This window comes from Cervus elaphus, chromosome 11, assembly GCF_910594005.1.
Source record: "Cervus elaphus chromosome 11, mCerEla1.1, whole genome shotgun sequence".
In the NCBI taxonomy this organism is placed as follows: Eukaryota; Metazoa; Chordata; class Mammalia; order Artiodactyla; family Cervidae; genus Cervus; species Cervus elaphus.
This window is the reverse complement of record NC_057825.1, coordinates 97,546,524-97,567,751: the sequence shown is the minus strand read 5'-3', so window position 1 is coordinate 97,567,751 and position 21,228 is coordinate 97,546,524. Positions and strand designations below refer to the sequence as shown.

Here is a 21,228-nt window from a genome sequence, read left to right as displayed (position 1 = left end):
ATCTCTGGGGTAGGATCCAGGAATTTACATTTTTAACAAGTTCCCTGGGAAATTCTCATATTACAACCAAGTTTGTAATATACTTGCATACTTAGGAATATGGTAACTAACTAGATCCCAAGCTAATACTGAGGATAATCCTAGCGGAGTTACATGATTATCTATCATCATCCAGAAATATACCTGCTTATCCTTTGTTTTCTATATGATCATTTTCTACCTACTTCAAAACATTGCTTTTTCTTCCTTCCACGTCTCCACCTTTAATCACATGAAAGCTCAGTTTTATTTTTCTGTTTTTTGTTTGTTTTAGTAATCTTGGTACAGAGTGATTTTAAAGGCCTTCTGATAATCTAAGTGAATTTTTCAATGGCTTCTCTCTATTAACAAATTTATATCTTCTCTCAAAACTGTGGCTTCTGGGTTAGTCAAGATATTCCCTATGGAAACCACATCCCCACCCCTCCATGTGTTGCTTGGCATTTTGCACTCAGTGAGTGTCTCCTTTAATGATATTCACTGGCTGGCCTCTTCCAGAAATGACTCATAAATATTAATTCATTAAATTCCTGATGGAAACAACTCAACTGGTCACCAGGCTTTCAGCAATTTGCCAGTTAAATGATGGGTTTTGGTCAACAGCTCCAAAATCAATGCTGCTGCTGATTCGTTTCGTTTGTAGTTTTGTACCTCTCTGATTCAAAAGACAGTTTGAGACATACAGATGGTCAACAGGCACGAGAATGATTCTCAACATCACTAATTATTAGGGAAATGCAAATCGAGACTACAATGAGGTATCGCCTCACATCGGTCACAAAGGCCATCATCAAAATACGTATAACTGAGTCACTTTGCCGTACAGAAGAAAAACGACACTGTAAATAAACCATACTTCATAACATTAAAAAAAAAAAGACAATTTGATCTTTTCCAAGAGCCAATACAGGTTTTATTTAGTTTACTACTATGTAGGTGGTACAGAAAAGAGGCCAAGAGCAGTGCCTGGATTTGCACTGTAGTCACACTGTGTGTCTTAGTTCCCACCTCTGTATAAATGGCCATGCCATAGCAGGACTTCCCTGGTGGTCCAGTGGTTAAGATTCTGTGCTCCCAACGCAGGGGGCCTGGGTTCAATCCCTGGCCAGGGAACTAGATCCCACATGCCACAATGAAGACTCAGCAGTGTCAAAAAATTTTTTTTTTAACTTCTAAAAACTGATCATGGCAATAACATGTTACAGAGGTCAGTGTATTATATGTATTACATTGAAAAGTGACTGAAAAGGGCCTGGCTCCAAAGACAAGATGTAAGGTCATCATTATTACTTTGAAATCCTCAAGTGTATTCTTGGCACTGTTATAAATCTTAGGCTCCTGGGTCCTTAACCCACTCCTTGTTCTCTTTCTTAAATGTTTTACTTCAAAATATGTCATACAGGACCTGCCTGGGGGTCCAGTCATTAAGAATCCACCTGTCAATACAGGGGACACGAGTTTGACCCTGGTCTGGGAAGATCCCTGGAGAAGGAAATGGCAACCCACTCCAGTATTCTTGCCTGGAGAATCCCATGGACAGAGGAGCCTGGTGGGCTACAGTCCATGTGATCTCAGAGAGTCGGACACAACTGAAGTGAGTCAGCACGCACGCCGGGAAGATCCCACATGCCGCGGGGCAATTAAGCCCGAGCATCACAACTCCTGACCTGAGCTCTAGAGCCCATGTACTGCACCTACTGAAACCCATGCACCCAGAGCCCATGCTCTGCAACCAGAGAAGCCCCTGAGATGAGAAGTCCGAGCACCGCAACTAGAGAGCAGCCCCTGCTTGCTGCAACTAGACAGCCAGACCCAATGCAGCCATAAATAAATACCTATCTATCTATCTCTATATATATAAACACATACAAAAGTGTGTTCATAATACATACGCATGCTTTAAAGAGTAACAGTAAAATGCCTATTTGTATATCCAAACAGCTTCAGATACAGAATTAAAATATATTTTCAGGTCCACTGTGCTCCTCACCTCATCACCCACCCTTCCCCATCCCAAATGGTGTGTCTGTCATTCCCTTGCTTTTTAGAGTTTTACTACCTTTCTGTTTAATACAATTTTTAAGAAAACTTTGCAAGTTGCTCATAAATCCTTTTATGACCTATTTTCTTGTCAACATTTCCCATCTGCCACCTTTTTATTAAGCTCTCCTGTTCTCTTAAAGTGAGGACTGTCACAGACTCTGAAAGCTGTTTTGTTCCTCACAATGGTCCACTTCTTTCTTCACTGCCTAGCTTTTGAAGGCTTCCTCTATCCCCCATCCTCCCCAAGACTCCCTCATTTAACGTTTTGACATCTAGCCATGTTTATGCATCATTACTCTGGCCCGGGTACCACGGTTCTGTGGTCCTGACACTGGCCTAAAGTACTTAGGCAGGGAACGTCCACAGTCTCGAATCATCCCTTATGCTCTTCACCCTGTGTAACAGCTGAGTACAAGACAATATTTTACAAGCATAAAAGGGATCTCTGAGACCTTTTTGGTGTGTCAGCATGCCAAAGGCAAAAGCCTCATGAAAGGAAAGGAACTAAATGAGATTGTGATAAAACGTACTCAGTTTTCTGGTCTAAATTAAATTTCTGTGCTGGATACCAAAGGTTTCCTCTTTGTGTCCTTCTTTTAAGTAGTTCTGATGGCAATTAAAAAGAGCCCTGTGGTCACTACACTGTGCTCTATTCTAACCAATTCTATCATCTAATGATGCTAGTTTGGCCAATGAATATTATAACCAGGATTTTTTATTAAAATAAATAGTTTTATGTGGAAATACTCAATAACAATCTCAACAGATTTTTTTCTGCAAAGGAAATGGAACCACAGAATTCAAAACGAATCCATCTATCTTGCTCAATAAAGACTCTGCTGTTCGTTTACTGTGGTCATTGATTTTTGCAGGTAATAACAGAGGTTGAGAAGAAGTAAGCTTTTAAAAACGGGGATGTTTTTGTCTTTCAAAAAGGAGCTTTTGCTCCCTTTTTAGAGGCAAAAAAAGGGTAAAATTGCCTATTTCAGACAAAAAAAGTTAAAAATGTATCTTGTGCTAAAAGGATAACTATTTCAGAGTAAAAGTAACACTTTTGTGCTATGGAGATGACTATTTCAGTGTAAATATACTATTTTCTCATGGGCTATGAAGTTAGCTGATGACTGATTTAAACTGTATAAACATTAGAGTCAGACTGTTCTATTTATTTTGTCTTCACTTAAAAAAAAATTCAGGAAAGAATTCACACAACCCTAACCCTAATCCTTTAGCCTCCAAATAAAGTATCTTAAATAAATAAAAGTATGATTTAGAGACACTGGGAAATATCTGAGTTCCTCCACTGATTTATGTTTCTTACATGCCATGTTATAGAGACCACTTCTAAAAATCAACTAGTAATGTACATATTATGTTTTTATCCAAAGACACAAAAATATGATTTAGTGGAGACTAATTTATCCACACAGTAGACCCATTCTTGACAAGGTGACCCAGAGGTTTTGGGGCTGTGTGTGGCCAGGGTGTGTGAGTCAGTCAACAGCATCCTAACTGAGCAACTCTGAGCCAGACGGGGATGGAAGCACTGCATGAAAAGTAACACGGCAGGTTCATGGTCAATTTTCACCCGAAATCCACAGGCCACAAAGATGTTGCTTCTTTCCCAAGGGTGGAGCAAACACGCCACATTGGAAATGACAGAGAAGGGGATAAAAGAGAGACATTAATGAAGAACTTCCAAGCCATGAGGGTACCAGGAAGATGCAGCAGAAACCACCTATCTCTCTGGCACTTCAATTCCTCTGAATCACCTTCCCAAGGGAACCTGAGGAAGTCAGTTGTTGCCAGGGGCCTCCAAGAGAATTCACTACTGTTGTAACATCTGACTAGTCTAGCTACTGCCCAATCTCACCCAATTCTGTGGTCTCGCAGAATTACAGTTTATGTAGCTTTTATTTGATTTATGATACAAAGAATCTGATGATGGCTGCATAACCCAGACAGAAAACAGACAGGGGATAAGATCAAAGTCTCTACTCTGGGTCTGTCACTTTTATCCAAGGTGTGTGATATCATTTGGAGTTGGATTCTAGGGTCTTGACAAGTTCATCTGCTCATAAAAATCCACACATCTTTAAAAGTCCACTTAACCTTTCCATGATCATGAGGGATGGAGTAAAGCAGAGTTCCACAACAGTTTCTATTTTGTTGGATCTACTTCATACTTTTTTAAGCATAAACACAGATCTGGAGATTGGGATAACGATGAATCCAGTCCTTTGAAAGAAATTCTCAGTAGTCTACGAATGTCAGGAGAATCCTACAATCAGCCATTCGATCAGCCATGTGACCCGCTATCCGAAGGCCACTCACCCCGCAGACACCACGACCACGCTGCTGGTACTGCCCCTCCCGTGGGCGGGGAGAAGCCCGAGTCTACAAGCTGGTCGATGCCAGGGCCTGCAAGCAACCCGAGCTGCATCAGGGAAGGTGAACCGGGGAGCTTTGCCTGAATGTGGCTCCACAACCTACTACATTCACTGAACACGAAGCTGAACGTGACTCAGGGCTGACACGTTCTTCGGGAGTGTGACAGACAGCATTCAGCACCAGCAACACCCCACAGAACCCAGAAGGAAACAAAAGGCCCAAGAGTTACGCCTTCTGTGTCGCTGGATACTCAGAGGTGACAGGGCGGTCACATGTTGCTTCTCAGGCATTTTAATCAGCGTCCTGTAGGAACCTTCTTCAGCATTAAATAGAAAGGAGAGATGCAGAGAGACAATTTGAGAACACTGCTGAAAACATGTGGACACTGATGACCTCAGGCAACAGCTGCATGAGCTGCTGAATGGTCGTCAACACGAGCTGCGGGTAGGTGAGTGCTGTAAGGGCAAGTGGCAGAACTCTGATTGCTGTGGGCCAGCCGTCAGTGCCGGCGGAGACAGCAACAGGGACCATCCCAGCTGGTGGAAACGGGACAGCTTCTCTGGGCTGACTCTTTGGAAGCCTTTGATGGAAAAAAAAAAAAAAATACAACTGGGCAGCAGCTTTGACCCATGAGCAATGAGCTATGGAAACAAAGAGTGATTAAAGAGTAAACCAAAGAATTATTTATATGAGCACAGAAGGTCCTGGCTGTCACATTGCTTATTTTAGCCACACATACTCCATATGTTTGATGCCAGAATTAGATTCAGAAAGAGCTCATTAAGCAGGATGGGCCATTCTAACAGAATGGAATTTAATAGAGATAAATGAATATTATATTTAGGGCCAAAGATACAACTCCAAGAACATATGAGCTGGAGCTTAAGCAGCCTCTTTTGTGTACAACTTAGAAGTTACTGGTGGGAGTTGACAGTGAAGTAAAGTTGACTTATAAATTATTATTTTTTTTTTTGCAGGAAAAAGGACAACCTTGCTCTGGACCAAATAGAGTGCCCTGTGCTATGTTCCAGAAGCCATTCATTAGAAAGGCACCCAGAGAAGAGGAACATATGATGTCACTGAAAAGTCAAGGATATCCTATAGCCCTCACATTTCTGAAAGGGAAATTAAAGCCAATGAAGGGCACACGGTTCATTCACTCAACTGGTATTTGTTGAACTCCTACTACGTGTCAGGCATCGTGCTCGGCAGTGGAATTGCAAGATAAGGTACATCTCTTCAACACTCAGATCTTCTCAGAAATTGGCTAGAATATACAATGACTACAGGGTCTCTGAAGATATTAAAGCCAAGCCTGGAAGCTACTTTTCCATCTTAGACTGACCGGAAATGGAATAGGTGAATTGTAAACTCCTAACTCAGAGCATTTTATGACCACCTACCAGTTACACTATGTATTTCTCTTTATTAGTTCTTCTACATTCTATGAGAGAGGCTAACTATTCAATGTGGCTTTTGGTGGAAAGCCACAGAAACCAATTCTAGTGAACTTAATTTGAAATGGCATTTATTAAAGAGAATATTGGGTTTCTTACAGACACCACACGAGATCTGGGAAGCTAGGCTTGAAGGCCTTAAAAGACAGAGAAGGTGCAAAGCATGCATGGCTGGGGTCTGGGGAAGATGCCTCTCTGTAATTGATGGGCCCCATCCCTATCAGTGGGCACTGGGTGGCGGGCACTGGATGGTGAGCACTGGGTCGTGAGCACTGGGTGGCGAGCACTGGATGGCGAGCATCGGGTGGCGAGCACCGGGTGGCGGGCACTGGGTGGCGGGCACTGGGTGGCGGGCACTGGATGTTGAGCATTGGATGGTGAGCACTGGATGGCGGGCACTGGATGGCGGGCACTGGGTGGCGGGCACTGGATGGCGGGCACTGGATGGCGGGCACTGGGTGGCGGGCACTGGGTGGCGAGCACTGGGTGGTGAGCACTGGATGTTGAACACTGGGTGGCGGGCACTGGGTGGCGGGCACTGGGTGGTGGGAAAGTGCTACAAGGAAACAGCAGCCTGGAAACCTGAGGACACTGTCTCCACTGTCGACATCCTTACTGGATGGACTCCACACATTCCCTACATTTTTGGACCACAAGGCTCCCACCAGGTATCTGGAGGGGTTTAATCAAGCTGGCAGAGCCTGTATCATGAGCTTAAGCCCCAGTTTCAAAGGAGGCTGGAGAATCAGCTATCCAGCATTTTCAGTTTCTGCAGCTTGGCTCTGCCTCATAAGGCAGAGGATTCTATTAGGATGATCAGATGCTTAGTTCTCCTAAAACTAATAAAGATGTAAAAACACTCAATGGAAGTTACAGCAATTCTTCTTCCAATAATATATTAATGAAACCCAGTAACTGAAAGAGAAGGCCAAAAGGTGAGAAAATGAAAGCTGGTAAAGTAGCTTCTCTAATATGAGAGGGAGTATTTGCTTCCCAGGTGGCACTAGTGGAAAAGAATCTGCCAACCCATGCAGGAGACAGAATAGACATGGGTTCGATCCCTGGGTCAGAAAGATCCCCTGGAGGAGGGCATGGCAACCCACTCCAGTATTCTTGCCTGGAGAATCCCATGGACAGAGGAGCCTGGCGGGCTACAGTCCATAGGGTTGCAACTTAGCACACACACATTTGCTCCTCTAAATCCCAATTTTATGGAAGAATTCTGTAAGTCATGGCCACTCCTAAACATGGGTAGCATTGTAAACTGTCATAGTAAGTCTGAATGGAACTGATAAGAGGAGAAAAACCAAAGAGAAAGCAGGGAGTTCCAGGCTGCGGCTCAGGCAGTAAAGAATCCGCCTGCAATGCAGGAGACCTGAGTTTCATTCCTGTGTCGGGAAGATCCCCTGGAGAAGGGAATGGCTACCCACTCCAGTATTCTTGCCTGGAGAATTCATTCTTCAAGAGCCATCTCAAATCTATTATGGCAGATGAGGTTGAAGTCAGCCTACTGGAAAACTCATCACAGCAACAAGACTAGAATAACCTACTAGTATCATGGGACTGGGAGCAACCTCTAGCAACCAAGGAACCCATCATATAGTGTCCCTGGGCCTGTATTTCCAAAAAGATTGCTGGCAGCCCCAGTTTGCCAAAGGGCCTCTAGAGAAGGTCATGTGATAACTTCCGTAGATAAGACAGAGGGCTTCCCTGTTGGCTCAGATGGTAAAGAATCTGCTTGCAATGCAGGAGACCAGGGTTGGATCCCTGGGTCGGGAAGATCCCCTGGAGGAGGGAATGGCAACCCACTCCAGTATTCTTGCCTGGAGAATCCCATGGACAGAGGAGCCTGGTGGGCTACAGTCCACGGGGTCCCAGGAGTCAGACACGGCTGAGTGACTAACACTTAACACGAGTAAGACAGTACTGCAGAAGACTTCCATCTCATGCTCAGAATGTTCTTGAGTAACACTTTGCTCTTTCCATCCAAGTTCCCCCTCCAGTCCCCAGGAGTGAAAACACAGACAAGGGGCTCACCATTTCTTCCATCAATTTCACTGTGGTCTCCACAGGACAGTGCTGGGTGCGGGGCACCACAACCTCACATACAATACGGGAAAGCGTCCTCTGGGGCATCTAGACAATAGGTGACACCTCTGAATGCCACACTCGCCCCAGGAAATGCGAGTGTGCTAATCACACCACTGGGACAGGTGGGCACATGGAAAAAGAGACTAGCCTCCTCACAGCTGTCAAGCTGGGGCTTTCTCATTAACACCCACGTTTAGCTTTCTTTCTTTTCTACTTTTTTTTTTTTAAGGTCTTTTGTCTGCAGCTTGTGTACTTGAAGCATGTCACTGAAAAACGCACAGATGGGATCTACCAGCTCATGAGAAGGCTCTCACAGCTTCTGAAAGCATGCTTGGTTTCGTTCCTTAGGAAGAAAAAGAAATCCTGTGTCTGATGTCTACGCATATCCCACACTCTCCCTGCTTCAGAGACAGACTATCAAAAAAGCCAACATTCCAAGCAGTCCTAAACAATAGGGCAATAATTAAAATCGAGTCCTTGTGATTTTTTTTTTTTTTAAATCTTAAAGCGGCTAATTGTATCTGCTAATCTTGTCTGCATAGTTCACAGAGAGGGCACAGCACGGGAAACAGACTCAACATTAGCTGGAATTGACTGAAATTCAATGTTAGGCTGGAAGGGTAGACAGGACAGGCAGGGGGTAGGGGGTGGAGGTCTGACAGGTGGTGCCCTGAAGGGATGTGTGTCCTGAAGCAGGAAGGTCTTGAAGGAGGGGCCTTTTATCTTGTTAGGAAAGTTCTGGAGAGAGGGGGCTGGGAGTTTCCGTACAGAAGCAGGAAGGGGATGAGCACTGCAGGAAGAGTTCTGAGAACCATGAGTCTGTCTGGGATGACCCTGCGACTTGCGCATTTTAATAAGTAGCATCTCGGATCCTCTGAACAACATCAAAGAAGCAGAGAGGATAAAGTTACTATTCTCTGGCTGGACGCTGTGTTCTCTTTGTAGGAAGCTGTCTCTTTATAGAAAGAAGAAAGGGAGCTATGCCAAGATCCAACAGTCCGATCTTGAATACAAGTTCCTAGTTCTGGACTTAGAGATGGCCCTGGCCACCCCCACCTGGCCCCAGCCAGCTCACAGGTCTCAGCGAACTGTCTCCCAACAAAGGGCCCCCTTCCCCGTGGGAGTTGGTACAGAGAGAGCGGTAGTCGATACATCCAACACATGCCCAGAATTTGGAAAGGATGAGATCAGCAATCTTCCCAGAAAATACCCAAAAGAATTTATTTGGCTGATAAAATTATAGGACTTCTTCAATCTCAGCAAAGGCATTCCATAAAAAGAAGGCACTGGCTCAATAAACATTTACTCAGCACCCACTATGCCCATGTGTCAGCTGCAGGCCTACAGGGTAGGTGTGGGCAGATGGGAGGGAATTAAATATGACTGGGATAGGCTTTCTACTGCAGAGAACCCACAATTTAAAATATCACTGATACAACCTTGGAAATGACAACATCTGTCCCCAGGAAGTGCTGGCACGGACTTAACTGAATAATAAGAAATGCTGAAAAAGTAGCACAGTAAGTCCTCTACATACGAACCTTCAAGTTGCAGACTCTCAAAGATGCGCCTGTGCATTCCATCAGCGTCAGGCGTGCGTGAAACTGCGGCCTGCCCTCCGTCTCCCGTTGCTGATGACCTTCAGCCCCTCCGTCTCCCACCTCGTCTCCCTCCCCCGTCAGTGACCCTCTGCCTGTGCAGTCAACGCCAGCCCCTGGATGCCACTGTGAACCTCACTACTGTGCTTTCCAACGCACTATATTGTTAAGAGTCAAAACATTTTGTTTGTTTTTTATGCATTATTTGTGTGAAAAGTATCATAAACCCGTTACAGCACAGGACTACATAGCTGATTGTGTTAGCTGGGTACCTGGGCTAACATTTTGGACCTACGAACAAACTGGACTTAATGAACGCACTCTCAAAAAGGAACTCGTTCGTATATAGGGGACTTACCATATTCAATTGTATCCATTCTCTCCAGCCCAGCAGGTCCACCACCGTGTGTCCTTTCAGAGGACATCAGAGTAACACAGCGTACCCCGTGTTACCCGGGAGGCATCCCAGTGTACACAGTGATGTGCCGGCCAGCCCGTGAAGCCAGTGTGTAACGACAGAACCTTGTCACAGAGGATCACTTCGATGGGAGGATTTAGGAGGGGAAAGTCATATATTATTAAAAAATCTTGTCACTAGTGGAGGAACTCAAAATTCTGCTCTTCTCCGTGAGTTAATTTCACACTATTCCTAAACATTCAGAAAGAGCAGGAACGTGTGCATTCAGTGAGGGGCTGGCTGGCTAACAGGGAACCTGTATTAGGGAATTCACCAGGTCCAGGTGAGCCGGGCACAAAGGAGCTAGTGGCGGGGATGCTGGCCAGGGTCAGACCCTGGTGAGGCCTCAGTGTATCTGCAGGGACCCCGTGAGAAAGTTTGTAGAAAATGAATACACTGTGAACTTGGTGGTCCTGCAGGTAGGCCTCACTTCAAGGCTACTGCTTCTACCTAACAGAGCTGAGCAACCTCCAAGCCTCTCCCCAGCCTCCGCCTCTGGACCCCCGTCTTGGCCACCCTCTGCTTCCAGTTGGCATCTTGTCACTGAGCAGCCTTGAGCTCCCAGACCCAACTGGATCACCTCCCCAGCGATCTGCATTCACCTCCCAAACCTCCTCCCTCTGAACCTAGACTTCCGCCCTTATGGCGTGGGCCTGCAGGGTGTGGGCACTTCCCCAGTTGGCAGAGGAGAGTGGGAGGATGTACCTGCTACCCTCCCCAACCCCACACACACAGAGTTGGCCTCCGTAGGGGGTGGCACCCTGGACATCCCAGCCCAGATACGTCAGCTCACACAGGTCCCCCACGCCCTATCCCTGTGACCTCCTGGAGGACCACTTCCTACACTAGGACAATGAGGAGGAAGGTGACCTCTTGACTATCCTTCACAGAGGTCAGGCTACCCTGTGGGCTGGGCCAGGACCCCGGAGAAAGGCTGGCACTCTGGGACTAGGAGCCTCCAGGAGGGAGGTTTTAACCACCCTGGAAGCCTTCTCCCCTAAGTAGAGGGAAAAGCAGAAACAATGCAGCTTTTTGCAGGAAAAAAAGGGGTCAATAATCAACTGTAAGAAGCATTATGTGCAAAATTATCAATTACAGAAAGAAACCACTCTGTCAAATTGGTTAAATTCCCTGAAAGGTAATTAAAAATGTGACCCCTGGATGTGGATGGCCTCAGTCTGAATGCTGACTTTGTCATTTGACAGTTACATAACCACTTTGTATCTGTTTCTTGACCTATAAAACGTAAGACCAGCTGCCTCACAGAGAATGTCTCAGTTCAGTTCAGTTCAGTCACTCAGTCGTGTCCGACTCTGAGACCCCATAGACTGCAGCACGTCAGGCCTCCCTGTCCATCACCAACTCCCTGAGTTTACTCAAACTCATGTCCATTGAGTCAGTGACGCCATCCAACCATCTTATCCTCTGTCACCCCATCTCCTCCCGCCTTCAATCTTTCCTAGCATCAGAGTCTTTTTCAATGAGTCAATTCTTTGCAACATCAGGTGGCCAAAGTATTGGAGTTTCAGCTTCAGCATCAGTCCTTCCAATGAATATTCAGGACTGATTTCCTTTAGGATGGACTGGTTGGATCTCCTTGCAAAATGCCTGGCACATAGTAGCCACCCACTCTGGTGGCTCAGTGTAAAGAACCTGCCTGCCAATGCAGGAGACACAAGAGTTGTGAGTTCAATTCTTGGATCAGGAAGATCCTCTGGAGTAGGAAATGGCACCACATTCTAGTATTCTTGCCTGAAAAATCCCATGGGCAGAGGAGCCTGGCGGGCTACAGTCCATGGGGTCACAAAAGAGTTGGACATGACTGAGCAGCTGAGCACGCACTCTCCATAAATATCAGCTACTAAGTGTCTGTCTACATCATAACACTATGCTCTGTTCTATTCCACTTCTTGACGAAGTCTCTCTGACCCACCATAAAACATTAAAAACTTGGGTAAGTTGAATAAAATCCTTAATGATAAGGAAAGGCTCACAAAACTGGCTTATTTTGCAGATGTTTCTTCAAGGTTGACTTCCACCCAACAATTAACTGAAGGCAATGTTGTGAAGATTTTTATTATCACAGCAACAATGTTTTGAGAAATGAGAAAGGCTAGTTGTAAGGTGAATTCTGAACTCATAGCAATGACGTTTCCAAATGTCATTGCATTAAAAGCCATTGGTTTATCTGGCACTTTGAAAAATCTCCTACACATGCATAATATGTATGCATGGATGTGGAACGGGATGCATTGATAATTTGGAAAATACCGGTTGGTTGAATTAAACAGATCTTCCATATGCTAACACATTTCATTATAGAACATCAAGAAATCACATTTATTTACATCACCACCAGTCTCATCAAAAAAGATCTTAAGAGTGTAAGTTAATGTAGCTGTCAAGCTCCTAAGTGGCAGATACAAGTTTTTTCTAAAATTCTAATTTTTACTTTCAAAGCTCAAATTTTATCATTAGCAACAAACACTGTCAATTGTTTTCCTGGAAGTGACAGACTCACTACATTCACTTTAAAGAAGCTGTCTGCCAAACACCCAAGTTTTAGAACCACTGGGTGTCTCTCAGGCATTCTTTAAAGTAAAGTCGCGTTCCATTTTCCTTTTGCAGCACTAAGTAGTTTTTCTCAACCTATCACCCTATGGGGGAGACAGAAATGCCTTATACATACTCCTCACTTAGAAAGTATTAGAAAGACATGTATTCAGCTGTTGAAATCTAAAAAAATGAATAATTTCACTTTTTCATCAAGGACATTCTTAAGTGAAACTGGCAGGTTTTTGGTTTTTTTTAAACTGTGAGTCCATGGCTGTGAGTGCAGTTTTATTCTCCCATTGTTTTCACACCAAGTGTGACCGTCAACACAGTGGAAAACAACAACAAATAGCTGTTATCTCAACATTACTGTGAAGAGAGTTTTGGCCTTGGGGACCCACCGTAAGGGTTTCGGTGCCCTCAAAGATTATGTGGTAAGAACTTTACCTCTCTGCCTCAGTTTTCCTATTTGTAGAATGGAGATAATGCACAGGACAAATCCCACAGGGTTGCTGTAAGAACTACATGGAATAAACCATGTCAAGAACAAAGCTGGCTGATGGCAGGCACCATCTAAGGATGAGGTGAAAGGACAGTAGGGACCAACTGGGAGCTGTGGCCCATTTTCAGTTCAGTTCAGTTCAGTTCAGTCGCTCAGTCGTGTCTCTTTGCGACCCCATGAACCGCAGCACGCCAGGCCTCCCTGTCCATCACCAACTCCCGGAGTCTACCCAAACCCATGTCCATCGAGTCGGTGATGCCATCCAGCCATCTCATCCTCTGGCCCATTTAGGCATGATCAAAACAACCAGCTCAGTGATTTAACAAAAAGGAGAACACTCATCAGTCATTTCTGCTGAAAGAGTTGTTGGTTGAGTATTTCTCTGAGATAGTGATATTGGATCACGATCAGGGGGATATCAGTATCATGCTTAAAAATGCCAAGCCAATGACGTGTTCCTTCCATTTGTATCTACCTTTTAGGACCTTTTTTAAAAAATTAAATTACAGCTATCATTTAAAATCAAATGTCAAAATAAATTGAACTTATAGCCAAATTTTCAAACAACTGATTACAGTATGCTAAACTAAGAGTTTTCAAAAAATATCTCATGAACATTAATAAATTAAACTTATTTAAAATGTAAAAGATCAACAAGTCAGTCAGTCAGTCAGTCAGTCAGTTCAGTTGCTCAGTCGTGTCCGACGCTTAGCGACCCCATGAGCTGCAGCATGCCAGGCCTCCCTGTCCATCACCAACTCCAAGAGTTTACTCAAACTCATGTCCATTGAGTCAGTGACGCCATCCAACCATCTCATCCTCTGTCGTCCTCTTCTCCTCCTGCCCCCAATCTTTCCCAGCATCAGGGTCTTTTCTAATGAGTCAGCTCTTCGCATCAGTTGGCCAAAGTATTGGAGCTTCAGCTTTAGCATCAGTCCTTCCAATGAATAATCAGGACTGACTTCCTTTAGGATGGACTGGCTGGATCTCTTTGCAGTCCAAGGGACTCTCAAGAGTCTTCTCCAACAACACAGTTCAAAAGCATTGATTCTTTGGCGCTCAGCTTTCTTTATAGTCCAACTCTCACATCCATACATGACTACTGGAAAAACCATAGCCTTGACCAGACGGACCTTTGTTGGCAAAGTAATGTCTCTGCTTTTTAATACGCCATCTAGGTTGGTCATAACTTTCCTTCCAAGGAGTAAGAGTCTTTTAATTTCATGGCTGCAATCACCATCTGCAGTGATTTTGGTGCCCCCCAAAAATAAAGTCAGTCACTGTTTCCACTGTTTCCCCATCTATTTGCCACGAAGTGAGGGGACCGAATGCTGTGATCTTAGTTTTCTGAATGCTGAGCTTTAAGCCAACATTTTCCACTCTCCTCTTTCCCTTTCATCAACAAGTCAGGGACTCCTTCAAAGGCCCTAGTGATGAGATCTAAAAAACTCTAACTGCTGGCCTCCCCTGTGTGGCCCAAGCACCTCGCTTGGGGTTTGCCAGCCAACTCCTCAAAGCACTGGGGAAAAGCTGACACTTATGCACATCTCTCAGTAAACTCTGAGAGACAGTAAAGGACAGGGAAGCCTGGCGTGCTGCAGTCTATGGGGTCGCAAAGAGTCAGACACCACTGAGCAACTGAACCACCACAATATACAGGATAGTCCATTCTCCATGCTCTGATCTTTAGAGGTATAACACTTTTGATTCATACAGAGATAAAAAGTTGCAGAATGGAGAATAACATTTGTCTTATTGGAGGTTTATAAGAACAGTGCAGCCAGACCTATGTGGACAGCTGCAAGAAAAAAAATAACTCAGACAACAAGAAGTTTGCAGCAACCAGCCACACCCCCTGCCCTTTTAGGATAAAAGAAGCCTGAATTCTAACTCAGGTAAGATGGTTCTTTGGAACACTAGTCCACCGTCTTCTTGGTCTGCTGAATTTCAGAGTTAAGTTGCTATTCTTTGGAACTCATCTCTCCGTTTATTGGCCTAGCTCATGGTGAACAGTACCAGGCTGGACTTGGTGACAATTTCATGATAAGTACACTTTAGTAGAAATGAAGTAAACAAATTTCTGTTCTGTCAGTAAACACTGACATATTTCTTTTCATTGTCATATTCTCTGAGGCTAGCCTATCAAAACTGATATAGTCTAAAAATAATCAGTAATAAGTGCAAATTTAAGAACATGTAAGACATTTCAATCAATTAATTAGAAAAACTATCCCTAAATTCTTGATTTAGCAATGGGACATCTCTCAAGTGAAAGACAGGTGATTCCTGAAACCTGCCAACAGGGTTTGTTTTTGCACTCTTATTTTAATAGTACCCTGTCACTGGACCACTTTTAAGCAGTAATCGCACACCTTGACTCTTTTAAGTCTATGGAAAATCTTGCAAATATCTGAATTAAACATGGGCAGAGGAAGGAGAAAGCTAGACAACTTTAAGTCCACAAAATCAGATCACTCTGGAGGAGATACCAGGTTTTCTTTGTCTGCATAAAGTCTGCACTCAGGGCAGCCCATGAATCTTGGGTAGAGGCAATGAAGTAATAACTCATAGGGCTGAAAGAAAAAAATTCCCAGAGCTGGTCATGGTGAGGGAAACACAAGAGTGTGCAGTTCTAAAACTGTTTTCCAGATTGTATTCTTTAACAAAGATACCTATTATTCATGCTTTTGAAAAAAGTCAGTCACTTCCCTAGGCAGTCCATAACGAGTTCTGCAGATTCATGGAATTCGTTTCTTGAAATCGTTTCCTTTACCTGAATTTTTATGTTTATACTATCTGTCTCCAAGCTATTTAAATTCAGCTTGTGAACAGGGACCACGTTTATATCTTCTGAGCCATGCTCATCAACCTCTTAGCAGCTCCATAAATGTCTAGATAACAACAATATTAATAATATTAATGAAGCATTACATACTGCAGAGTGGGTATCAGTTTTTCTTCCATTTCCTGTGGGTGAAGAGAGCCACCTCTGTAAAATTTCTCTATTATTACCTCATGGTAGGAAAACAGTCAGAGGTTCTCTGCAAAGGCAATTCTGAACTGTTGGAAAGCTCAGAGTCGACTGGGAATAAACAACTGGTGGTTATTTTGCAAAAAGCAGCAAAAGAAATGGGTTATTATTTCATATGTGGCCAGATTCACAAGCAATCCGGTCTTGCCAGTGTGTCTGAGGCCACAGTTGTGCTCCTGTCCTAACTATGAAAACACTGATCTTAAGCTTTCTTGAGTCTTTAATGCTCTTTTTGATTATTATTAGTGTCCATGGGAGTAGACACAACAGGTACCCCTTTTAAGTATAAGGTAACATCATTGTAACTTTTATTTAAAAAATTAAAGTAGTTAAGGACCAAAGAGAAATAGTCTTCCTTATTGATATCATTTAAAAATGCCAATGACAGTGGTATGATGGTTCCATGTTCATTCAATTGCCAATGAATCCAGACCCATAACTCAAAGCTGGATTCTCTGCAGAACATGGGTTCGAGGTATCAACAGCCAAGATCATTTGATAAATGAGATTTAAAATTTGTATCAGGATTTTACTTTCCAAGAATTCATCTTTCAGCTTTTGTTGCTGGTTGTTTTATTTCCAGCCTACTGGGAAAGGTAAGACCATCTGAAGTAGGCAGACGTTTGAGCCTAGATGCAGGAAGGAGATGATGAAGAAATCCTTGCACATCCTATGAAAGCGGATGGGCCCGCACTGCACCCTGCCGCATTCTAAGTCAGGTGCCCCAGGAGGGCCCTGCAGGAGCTGCGGAGCCACCTCCTGGGGCGCGGCTTGCTTGGAGGTTCTGACTCACTGTATCAGGGCTGTTTTTCCTCTTGGGAAAGATTAGACACTTGCCCTTTATAAAAAAAACCTCCAAGATGAGTCACAAGGAAAATGAGTTGGCATTCTGGGGTGGCGTGTGGCAATCAAGGCTCGAAGCGAGGCCGTGCACGGGCAGAAGGATGCTGCGACCGCTCACAGGCAGTGAGGGAGGGTTGGTGAGCGTGCTGTGCGCGGAGAAGCCCTAGCTCCAGGGTTCCTGGCGTGGACCTCATCATGCTTCTAGGACTCCCACTCAATTTCCAAAGGGTGCTACCCACCCTGGAAACAAACCTGGTCCACGGAGGAGATGGGAAGATCCACAGCCAGGGGAACAGATGGCCTGGGGAGAAGCAATCTGGAATGATAGTGAGGTGTGGGAGTCGACATGGAGGCTGGGAGAGCAGAGAAGGGGCCTCGGTATGGTGACAGATGACGGAGTGTCGTTGGGGAGGAGCAGCTGGGGGAGGCGAGGGAAATGGAAGTGATGTATTTATGCAGAAGGGCTGCAGGATAATTAGGAAAATTCCCCTTTTGTCGACTCGGCCAGTCCTGCATGGTTCAGACTGAGTGAGCACTGGCCTCCTGGAGGAAGCAAAGGTTACAGGCTCTTCCAGTCGACATTCTATTTCTGATGGAAACAAATCCAAACTGAGCTAATTTGTGTACAGCTGCGGGCAGTATAAACATGGCTGTGTGGAATTCTTTATGGAGTAGAGGCCTTTGTACTCCATACTTCACTGAAGTTAATAAGTAGGTGTCAAACTCTGAATTAAAATTCCCAGAAGAGGACACAGCACAAAGGACAATAAAAATGATTTTTAAATAATCATAGGGATAAATAGCATCCACTTCTGACAAATGTAAGTGCTGGCATAAAATGTTATTAGGCTACAGAGATCGTCTTTTGTTCAGGAAGTGTGTTTTATTCTCCAGCCATGTCATTCATCATCCTAATGACCCCTCAAAATGTAAATTAAATAGCAAAGATGGATTCATTCGAAAAGCATCTTTGTGCTTGGTGTTAAACCATTTTTCTACTTTTATTCTTATGTATCAGTTCATTTTTTCGCTGGGGGAAAAAAAGCCCTCAATCCGTGAACACTTTATAGGGTAAGTTCATGTAATTCATATTTTCAGTAAACAGTTCATTCATTCTGTAGTACTCTGGAATTTGCGATTAAAAAAACCACAAAAAAAACCCCAAATCACATTTTAAAATGCTGTGCCCTGTAAAATTATGTCTGATTCAGAAAAATCTTAGAAACCTGTGCGTGCATTTGCTTTGTTTTATTCAGAAGCGATCTGGTCTGGGGAAGCCCTCAATAGGAAAGGATTAGTGAAAATTTCAAACAGCCTGAGTTTACCGAACCGAATGCATTAATGGCTAGGCAAACACCATTTCAAACATTAATGATAAAAGAATAAGGTCATGAGCCAAATTAGTTGCAATTTCTTGTTCTGTATTGATAAGAACGTTCCCCATTCCTATGATGAATAGAGAAATCAGGGTTTTGTACTTGACCTGAATTTATGCATGAGCACACACACGACAGGAGTGACGGAGCAGCCCTGCTCGGGAGGCACCCAGGAAAAATACGCCGGGAGAGGAATACAGCAGCAAATCATGTCTCATTTTGGCATGATTGGTCCTCATTTGCCTCTCTCTGTCTCTTTTTCTCTCTCCCTCCCCAGCTACTCTCTCCCCACCCCTCCCCAGCCTAGCCTCTCTTTCTGCAACTTATAAATCATTCTTTGGCCGTTCCTGCTTATGGGAGAGCTCAGCTAACCCATGTCTCTCTCTAGCTCTCAGCTCTGTGTGTGACTGAATGTATATAAAATGAAGGTACAAATAATTGCACTGCTGAGGTATACCTGATGTCCAATGGACACCCATTAATCTGTGCAAGGGGGTTTCTACAGCCCCAATCTGCAGAATAAATTATCATTAACCAAGCTAGGTATTCTAGAGACTTTCTATTTTATGAGGTCAGAATTGTTGGAGAGAGAGCCCAGAAGGGCGGCTTGAAACCATCCAGCTGGGAAAGAAGCAAGCTGGTAGGCAGCATCACAGTGAAACCTAGGCTCTTGCAAGGGCTAGGGACCAACTGCTGGCCTGGCTTGAGGGACATCCCCAAAGCCTGTGTGGTTCGTGGGGATTGTTGCATCTTAGAAGCTCCCATATTTAGTAGCAGCTCCTAGGGAAGGTCCCCCTCTGGTTGAGTGTCACCTCCTTCTGAAGGTTTGGTTGATGAAACAGCCCATTAGGACAAACAGGGGCTCACAGGAAGATCCACATATTCCACCCCACATCCCATGGGTTATTGTTAATGAAGAATGTTCTTTACAACATGACAGAGCTGAATTCAACACAAGACTCAAGACTGTCAACATGACCGTTGGCCACATAAAGAGACTCTGTCGTCTGAACTCAAGCAATGGCCGTTTCACTTCTGTCCATCAGTTTCCTAAAATGCACATTTTGATGGGCCCATGGATTGGTATATGATCTAAGAGCAGCATTAACGGGTGAGGAGGACGCTAACGCAACAGGTCCACAGGGTCTTGACAAGTCCTGGTGGGAAAGGAACAAGAAGATAGGGAAGGGATGTAGTCTGAGCGATAAAGCAGGCATTACTCCTGACAAAGAAAACAAGGCATGGCTCTACGTAGACATTTAACTCTAATAAAGTACTGTACATCGAGAGATGTATTTTTAAAATTTATTTTTAGTGGGAGGATAATTGCTTTACAACGTTGTGTTGGTTTCTGTCGTACATCAAACAAGAATTAGCCCTAGGTGGGATTTAACCCTCAATCCTTAAACTAGAGTCTGGGTAGATAACTGGTTAGGATTCAATAAATTAATTTATTTTTTACCCCAGGCAGGAAAAACATTGTCCAGTCCAGGAACAGGGAGATTCCCTACTGAGAAGAATGTGCCTTTTAAACTTTGCAATCTGATAATAACATAAATCCACACCTATGGTAGGTACCTCCTTAAAAACACAAAATGTGCACACACAAAACCCTTCAAGAATAAAAGAAATAAGCTCCTCCCCTAAATGTTTTCGGAGCAAATTCCCAGTGAAGAAGGATCTCACAGTTTGAATGCATAGACTTTTAACCAGATCTAAAATTCCTGCAAACAGGCCCCTTTATAAATGACTGACAGTCTCACTAGGAACTCCACAAAATAAAATACATGCTTCATTAGTCCTCCAGCTGAACTCAGAATCCTCTGGCTCAGAATAAATCTCAGCCTTTAAAAATAAATTCTCCTCTGAATTAACATCTCAGCATCATTAATCTTTGGAGTGACCCTTCCATTTCATTTGGAAGAGAACTACCACATTTCACAAAAGGTCTTTTTTTCTTTTGGCAGACCATGATTTCATGGCGAGAAGGAAAATAGCATGGCTTTTTTCTTCTTATCACTTCCCCATTCTCACCCTCAAGGTGGCTGCTTTTTCCTTCTCAACCGAAACACCCTAAATCTAAAAGTAAGGGGCAGCTATAGACTGGATCAGGAAGGGAATAAAATTTAAGGTTAGGTCTGTGGGAAAATAAAAACAGGCTAAAGGGAATGATTATACATTTCAGGGAGAAGGAAGCATTGCGATTAATAAAAGTTTAGTAAATTCACAAGAGCTGGGATTTTATTCTTCATTGCGGGGATCTGGTTTGTCAAGAAGACACAACTCTGCTTGATTTTCCACAATATAACCCCATGGAACATGAATTATGTTAATGTAGTTAACAAGTCAAACGAAGAGATGAGGTCTGTGTGCAGTCAGGAGAGACGCTGCTCCCTTTCACCCAATGTGTCAGATATCAGAGGAACAGAAATCAAGTTTTAAATACATGTGGAGGCCTTGGTCTACAAGGTAATTCTTACTGTAATTCCCCCTGAGGAAGAGATCCATTTTGGAAAGTAAATAATTGTTCATTTATATGCTGGTGTACGAATCTAGATTTTCAAAGCTGGATGTTTACCCAAAGCAGAGTATGCCGTGCTGCCGGCCAGCTTTCACCATGAAGCCCACACAAGCCAGGTCTCAGAGGAGAGCCTTTCTGGCATAAGGACTGCTGGGTTCACTGTATTTCCTTCTCTTATCATCTTTTGTCTTATCATTGGGCTTCCCTTGTGGCTCAGCTGGTAAAGAATCCACCTGCAGTGTGGGAGCCCTGGGTTCGATCCCTGAGTTGGGAACATTCCCTGGAGAAGGAAAAGGCTACCCACTCCAGTATTCTGGTCTGGAAAA

The 21,228-nt window shown here is 44.0% G+C and overlaps 1 protein-coding gene and 1 non-coding gene across 9 annotated transcripts in view; one reads left to right on the top strand and one right to left on the bottom strand.

Annotated features, from left to right (window-relative positions):
- The window catches only part of AFF3 (AF4/FMR2 family member 3), a 612,117-nt gene that overhangs the window by 317,630 nt on the left and 273,259 nt on the right, over window positions 1–21,228 (bottom strand). The gene's annotated exons all lie outside the window — the stretch shown is intronic.
- On the top strand, window positions 1,080–1,152 carry TRNAG-CCC. The gene has a single exon. It is a non-coding gene; the product is annotated as a tRNA-Gly (tRNA).